The sequence below is a fragment of the Crocodylus porosus genome, unplaced genomic scaffold (assembly GCF_001723895.1).
Source record: "Crocodylus porosus isolate Cpor-Errol unplaced genomic scaffold, CroPor_comp1, whole genome shotgun sequence".
Lineage (NCBI taxonomy): Eukaryota > Metazoa > Chordata > Crocodylia > Crocodylidae > Crocodylus > Crocodylus porosus.
In genome coordinates this window covers 16651769-16659340 of record NW_017728928.1, presented here as the reverse complement: position 1 = coordinate 16659340, position 7572 = coordinate 16651769, and the positions used below count along the sequence as shown (strand labels likewise).

At 41.7% G+C, this 7572-nt stretch overlaps 1 protein-coding gene across 10 annotated transcripts in view; it reads left to right on the top strand.

Annotated features, from left to right (window-relative positions):
- The window catches only part of B3GNTL1 (UDP-GlcNAc:betaGal beta-1,3-N-acetylglucosaminyltransferase-like 1), a 316252-nt gene that overhangs the window by 147318 nt on the left and 161362 nt on the right, over positions 1-7572 (top strand). The window lies entirely within an intron of this gene.

The following is a 7572-nucleotide window of genomic DNA, read 5'->3' as shown; positions in this document are numbered from 1 at the left end:
CCTGGCGGGCCAGATCTGGCCCATGGATCATATTTTGCCCATCTCTAATGTATGACCACTCGCCAAAGATAAGCCACCCAAGTTGCAGTCCTCCAGCTTCCCAGGATTCAGTGCCTCTTTCCTGCCTGTCTGTTCTGCATGGACACTTTCTATCCCTTGAGCTCTATTGCCCAAGGGTAGTTCAGGCACTAAACCAATTCACCCTCCCACCCCCAGGGGTATAACCCCATGCAATCAACATGCAGAGCACATGCCAGCTAGGCAGCCAGCAAGCAGAAACTTTTCCTCTACCTCCATCTCAACCATCTTCTTCAGTATTTGCCAAAGGATGCACCCCCAGACTCCATCTAGTGGGGCATCTAATTAAAGCCATGGTGAGGTGATGATCTCATTGCAATGTGGGGAGAGGAAAGGACCATTGCTACAGGTGTAAGGAGGACAAAAGGCAACAGGCAAAATCAGGCTGTCTTCAAGAGAATCATGGCACAGATGGTGGCTTGCCAGCATCAGCAAGATGGGCTGCAGATCCGAACCAAAATAAAGTTCCTTAAAACCCCTCTACTTGAGGGGCAGAGACACCAACAGGGTGCCTGGGGCAGCCGGGACCCTGATTCCCTACCGTGAGGTGCTCCTCACCATATCATGCATAGGCTGGCCAGCTCTCAGAGTACAGATCAGTCTGAGAGGAGGGAGTTGGTGGGGAGGGGGGTGAACAAGGTAAGGGGCCAGATTGAGTCCCCATAAGCTGTAACTTCCTTCCCAGGGCAGGGGCAGTAGCTTCCTGAAAAGTGCCTTCCCTCACTGCTGTCAGCTCCCAGCCATCCCGGGAAGCACAGCCAGTACCTCTCACACCCCAATTCCAATCTCAGTTTATTAAAACATAAGACCTTTAATTCCTCTTTATTTATTTTTTGAATTATTTTTTTCTTTTTTAACATCTTTTTATTTTATCCTTCAGTAGCTAGTTTCCTTCATTTCACCATCCACTGCCTCTCCCCCTCCCATTTCATTACCCCCATCCCATTAACTCTCTGCCTCCCAGCTTAATTTCCACTCCTCCATCCCCCCAAACCATCTCTCCAATTCACCCCCACCTAGAAAAGGAATAGGAATTAGGGCTGTGTGAAGCTTCAGTCCCTAATTCAATTCGGCGCAGATACGGCCCAATTCGGTGGCCAAATCTCCAAATCAGAATCAAATCAGAGGACCCTTTACTATCTTGAAATTGAACTGGAAGCCTCTGAATCAATTCAGAGAGATTCAGACAGATTCAGAGATTCAGACATAGACACAGCTTTATATGTTTTTTCTACATACCTCTAGATAGCAGGCGGCTCATGAATGCTGCGATGCTGGGGCAGATGGAGTTGTGAATGACTCATGCCCCTGGCAGCTGGCGGGGTACGCCTGCAGTGGGAGTACGGCAGCAGTGAGTGGGGGACCTCCTGCAGATGCCACTGGACTCCCCTGCACCTGGTGCCTACTGGGTCTGGGGAGGGCACCTGGGATGCCCCCATGGCAGATCATGGGGAGGGTGCAGGGGGCCTCCCCAGCACACTCCCTTGAGGACCTGAAAGTGGACCGGAACTACTTCCGGTCCACTTCTGGGTTCACTGCTGAGCATGTGGGGGGCCCCACCCCGCACTCCTGTGGGATGCTCCATCTGGCCCACCATTGCAGCATTCACAAGCAATGCCTGGTACCTTGAGGTATGTAGAAAAAACATTTAAAGCTGTGTCTATGGCCGAATCACTGATTCTCTGAATTGGCATCAAATCTTCAAATTCAGATTCAGCTGAATCAAATCAGGGGCAGTGATCCAAATCAATGAATCGAATCATTGTCCCCAATTCAGGCTGAATTGAATAGGGCCCGCTTCCCACACCCCTACTTTGCACCTTTCTATTTATAACCCCAAGCCAGCCATCTGGCTGGACTCTATGCAACTTTAACAGCTCCAAAGCTGAACTAACTTGTTTGCTGTCTTAGATGCATTCTAGCCTATGTCTGCTGCTTCCTAAGTCTAAAAGGGTCAGCATGAGCCTCTTCAACAGGGGTGTTCAACCCCTTACTCACAGGCCAAATCTGTCCTGCAGAGCTGTGTTATGTAGTCCATGGGGTTCCCCAAGGGTCCAGAAATTTGGGAGCAGGGGTGTGGGAACCACACTAATTGCAGTCCTCTGCTGCCAAATTTTTGGACCCATGAGGCACTCCACAGGCCAGATCACGGAGGCTTCACCAGCTCATGGCCAGATCTGAACATACAGCATTAGTTCAGCGTGAGGCCGGATCCAGGTCAGTCCAGCACAAGGCTAGATGCATGTGCTTGACCTGGCATGCAGCCAGGTCCAGTCACACGATGTTTGGGCTGGTGTGCTGGATCATACCCATGGACCCATGTGCCAACTCCTCACAGGATCTGACCTGCAGATCACCCCGTGCCACTCATCAGCCCCTAGGCCCTGAAGCTTAGGCACCACCACTCTACAGGGACAGAAAACATCCTACAAAGCATCAGTCTGTCCCATTTGCACTCCTTGAATGACAATGAAACAGTAAAAAAGCCAACCTTGTAAGAGTTAATTAGGGCATCTTTTAAAAACAATTTGAGATATAATTATATAAAATATGTTAAAAACATACATACTGAGATTTTACAGATGCATCTGTGTCTTGGTATGGCATATTGCATAAAATACACAGTTGCTGTGAGCAAAGTAAAAGGGTCAGATCTGGGGTATCTAAATCCATTAAAAATGCCTTACACTAAGTTTGGTTTGAAAAGCTGCCATTATTTTAGAACTAAATAATAGAAAACAAACTTTTCAATTCTGGGCATTGTAATAGGAAATGGCAGAGAGCCTGTGCTGGTTCAGTGAGGTTATATGTTTGTTATGATGTTATCAGCATAGAACACTTGGATTGAGAGCTGATGAACTCTGCTAGGGTTGGACTTTGCAGGACCTTAAAAAGAAAAGGTGATGAGTTTGAATTTAGTCATGTACAGTACTGAGTGAATGCCCCTCTGGCCAGCTGTTTATAAAGGATATTGGAACTTGGTTAAATTCCTTAGCCCTCAACAATAGGATGGAGGGGTTGTAGGGATGGGAAGGCAATAAGAGTTCATTTTAAACTGTCTGGTAATGCTAGAGCTGCCACATAGGAAGCCACACAGGATTGATGTGGCTGTGATTTGCATGTGGGGTTAATTAATTCTTAAGGATCTGTCTAACAAAAAGTACTTTGTGAAGCTTAGTGTATTTATTTTTCTTACCCATCTGCTGGAAAATGTGTCAAAACCTAAAAGAAATCACTTCTTTCCTTAAAAATATCTTACCCATTCTCTATACTAAGTATGAGTTCATGTGAATTACTGGCATTACATAGCAATTGTAATTGGACACTCGTGATCCATTCATAAGAGTACCCTCACAAGACATGTGTAGCTATAGCAAGAAAAAGAGAGGTTAGTGCATAAAAGATAACAGTTGTAGAAATATTCATTCAGTCTGTACCTTTATATTCTTTGAGTTTGACTTTCTTATGTCAGAGCTCTGCCTTCTCAGTATCAAAGAAATTCTAGCAGACATCAGCTGTATTACATGACAGATTTATATTTGCATCTTGGCCAAAGTAAAGAATGAACTTAAACCAGAATCCAGTGCCATCTAGGCTTTGGACATAATTCTCAGACTGGAGATCTAATGTTGCCAAAAAAAAAATCTTGTAATAAATTAAAACTTGCTCACCATAACTCACTGACCATTGTGTGATTATACAGATGTTGGCTGGACACTCATAGTAGGAAAAGCCAACAAGAATTTTGTTCCTTATAGGATCTTTCCAAATGCTTCCTTTCAGCTGCTGCTGTGACTGCATAAAAAACCCAAGACAATAAAGAAAAACATCAAATAATTGGCTCTAAAACTCTAATGAAAAGATTAATACATTTATCCAGATCCTATTCAAGATGAAAAGAGCATTAAAAAAGTGAACATCTTGAGTTAAAGCGTTAGATAAAATGTTCTTCCCTTAACTTCTGTAAAAGTAACTGATGTGAAAAGACAATATTGTGGTACTTTTCCATTTTTTCATACTAATCCTTATTCTGTGCACTTTGTTACCTGATTTCATTCTTTGCTTAGAAGATACCTAGGTAAGTGCATAGATCAAAGGTAATTGTTACAGGGGAGTATTTGTGATAAATCTTCAAAAAATAGTAAGCTACAGTACATAGTAAGAGGACAGTCTGTGCTTTCAGGGCATTTCCCAAGATAAATTTCCCTCGTGAATAAAGCCTTTAGTATTTAACTGTTGAAGGGGATCTAAAATAAAAGACTCATAGGGTTTTCCAAGTTGAAAACTACACCAGGGGATGTGCTATTATGCACGCTCAGTGTTTTAGTATTTTGGTGTCACATTCTGCATGTAGTAATGTTTTTTTCTTAATTCTGCCAGCTGCATAGAATTCAAAGCCAATTTAAAGATACAATGGATTTTAAGACTGCAGGGGGTTTGTTCCAATTTAAAACTAGCTTTTCTGATAACTCTTGGTGCTCTGCCTCACTCCTGTTCTACTGGCTGCTAAAAAAGGGGAAAATACAGAAGTTTGTATTACACATGGAATTCAGCAGTGAGTTTTATTTATATTCAGGCACAGTACTAATTATAAAGTGGATTGGTTAACTACTTGCCTCTGGCATAGGCATGAAGCTAGTACCTTACACTAGCTTCCTGCCTATATGAACACTGTAATGTATATTAGGATTTCACCCAGAATTCTCCCATTCTTTGTTGACTTATCTTATGTCTTATAGCGAAAACAGTGTCCATAAAGTTGCTTTAATTTTGAAACCAAGTGATCAATAGTTTTCAACATCTGAATGTTTTTTACATTGTAATTTTGATAGCCCAAAGTGGAGCATGAAACAGTGTAGTTTGAAGTAAAATACCTGTGTCTGTAATTGGGAATGGACAGAGGAAGTTTGTTACTCAGTGTCAAAGTCCCATGTTTGATAACTATTTTATGGAAATTTGCACTTTTTAAAATTGTGAACACAGGTTTACTGAGAACCATATGCTAAGGCTTTTTATCCTTCAGGTTGCTGCTTTCCAGCCAATGTGCTGAATCCTTTTCTGGTTTAGATTTCTCTGACCAAGCAGCAAGTAAAGATCAGCTTAGTCTGTACATCCATTTTCTCTTTCTTACTGTCTGGGAGTCTATTAACTATATCTAAACAGAGTCCAGTGATTCAGCTGCTAGCCTGGAACTCCAGGAGAGCAGGGTTCAATTCTTTACTCTGCCATAGATTTTTGTATGACTTCAGTATTGCAAATCAGGATAGCAATGTTCATTTAGTTCACCAAAGTGATTTGAAGCTAAGCCCATTAGAGACTCTGAGGCACTTGTATTCTTTGCTACCATATGAAAACCTAAGTTAAATGCATGGACTTTAAGAAGTGAGCTAACATGAAATGAGCAGCTTGGAAAAATCTTTTGTCATTTGAACCTTTTATAATGGGAGTGTACCAAAATTTTTTCTGTGCAGTGATGGATCTGATTAGTGGTTTGATCATGCAACTAAACATCTGGAGTGCTGGATCTGTGCAAAGGTCTCAGCCATTTACTTGCTACATCTGTCTCCTTGTAAAACTCACATCACCATAGTGTCTGCTTTCCCAGACACTAATAAATTTATCCTTACAACACTTCAGTAAAGTAGAAAAGCATTATCTTACAATATCCCTATTATAGAGGTGAGGAAGCTGTTGCATGGAGAGATTATGGTTAGATTCATAAAGGGATTGAACATTGTTTAGCCTAATTTTGTAATGGTTGGTGCTTTGTGTGTAATTCACAGCCATGAGTTGAGAGAGATTCACAACGCCCAGCATTCTGAGTGCAGAGCTGTCTAACACAGCCCATATAAAATGCCAAGGAAAAGGGTGTATCCTCTACCACTGCCATGACAGCTTTCCTAAAGCAAGAAGGTTGGATTTCTCTCTCTCATTCTCTTTATCTCCGTTTGTGTTTTTCTGAAGCAAGAAGGATGGATGTCTCTCTCTCTCATTCTCTTTAGTTCCATTTGTGTAGGGTGCAGAGTTGTCGTTTTCTAATATATTCAAATGGAGAGACTTCCTATAAAATTTTCTGTTGCAACTAATTGTTGTGAATAGCTGGGTTAGCTGGGCCCCAGTCTTGCTTGATTCAGCTTTGCCCATGGTTTACTGCACACAGTACTCACTAAGTTTAAAGAAACACAATGAGTATAACTATAGTCTTCAATCACTGTGGGCCAGCTGAGCACACTGAATGGTGCAAGGGAATGTGTAGGGGTTACATGTTCAAAGTGTAATAAAACAATTACATCTTTTATACCTGTGTTATACATTGAATAACTGTAGAGACAAGTCAGATTCTAATGCTTATTTAAGACAACCAGTCACCACACATATACCCCTCCGGGTGTACCCTATTTCACTACTTTGGGGTGTGTACCAATTAATTAGCCCTCATTGTCATACCTCCCTTCAAACTTCCCAATCTTCTGGGAAGATGTGTTGACTAACATATCCTCTTCCAGGTGTGACCTGCAAGGGCCTTGAAGCTCCCTGCTCATTATATTTTTGGCAGCCCAACCCAGCCTGATACTGTCTTTTAGGAAGGGAGAATGAAGGGGGGAGCTTAGAAGCAGAGACCTGATTAAACTAAGGGGAAGGTCAGAAAGGAGGAAGCGGGGAAGAGGCCTGCTAGAAACTGAGGTCTTGTTGAACCAGTGTTCTCCTGAAGCCTCAGTAAGACAGTGTCAGGTGCACAGGACACCTAGTCTGTCTGACACCACTTTTTTCCTGAATCAGTTAGTCTCACAACCTAAGTGGTACAAACAGAATTGAAATATTCCCTTTAGCTATCATCTTTTAACATTGGTTCTTGAGTCATTGCAGCTATTTTGTTCAATTTAACAACTTAGAGTTGCTATCCTTGGAAATATTTTTTCCAATATATCCTGGGAAGCCAATTGCCCAGCATAAGAAGTGCAGTTTGTTTATATAGGGGTAAGTCTGCATACTCTTGAGACTTGTTTGAGAACGAAATTTTAGCCTTAGTAATTAGAAAATAAACACCGAAGTTTAGTACAAAATTGCAGTTCCCTCTCCAGATGTACTTATCCAATTACATCATGTAATAAAAATCAAATGTCCTCTAAGAAGTAGTGAACAGCTCTGAGGCAGATGTGTGTCTCTTTTTAACTTTTTAAAGTTTTTTCTGGATATTTTAACAGACCATTTAAAGGACTTCAGAGAGAAGTACTCTCAAGCTCAAATCATATTTTTTCAAAACCAGTATTAAAAATGAAAGAGCTTTTCGTTGTAAGAAGTCATGCCTCAATGGTAGCCCTAGAATAAAACAGAAGCAAACAAACATCCACTGAGAGAAGCAATACAAATATCACAAAATGTTTGGAACATTAGGCTGTGAATTCATGTATTTACTGAATACAAAGAGAAGTATCAAATGTGGCTGTGGACAGACATTCATTTGTAGGGACCTATTTAACTCATGGCAAGACA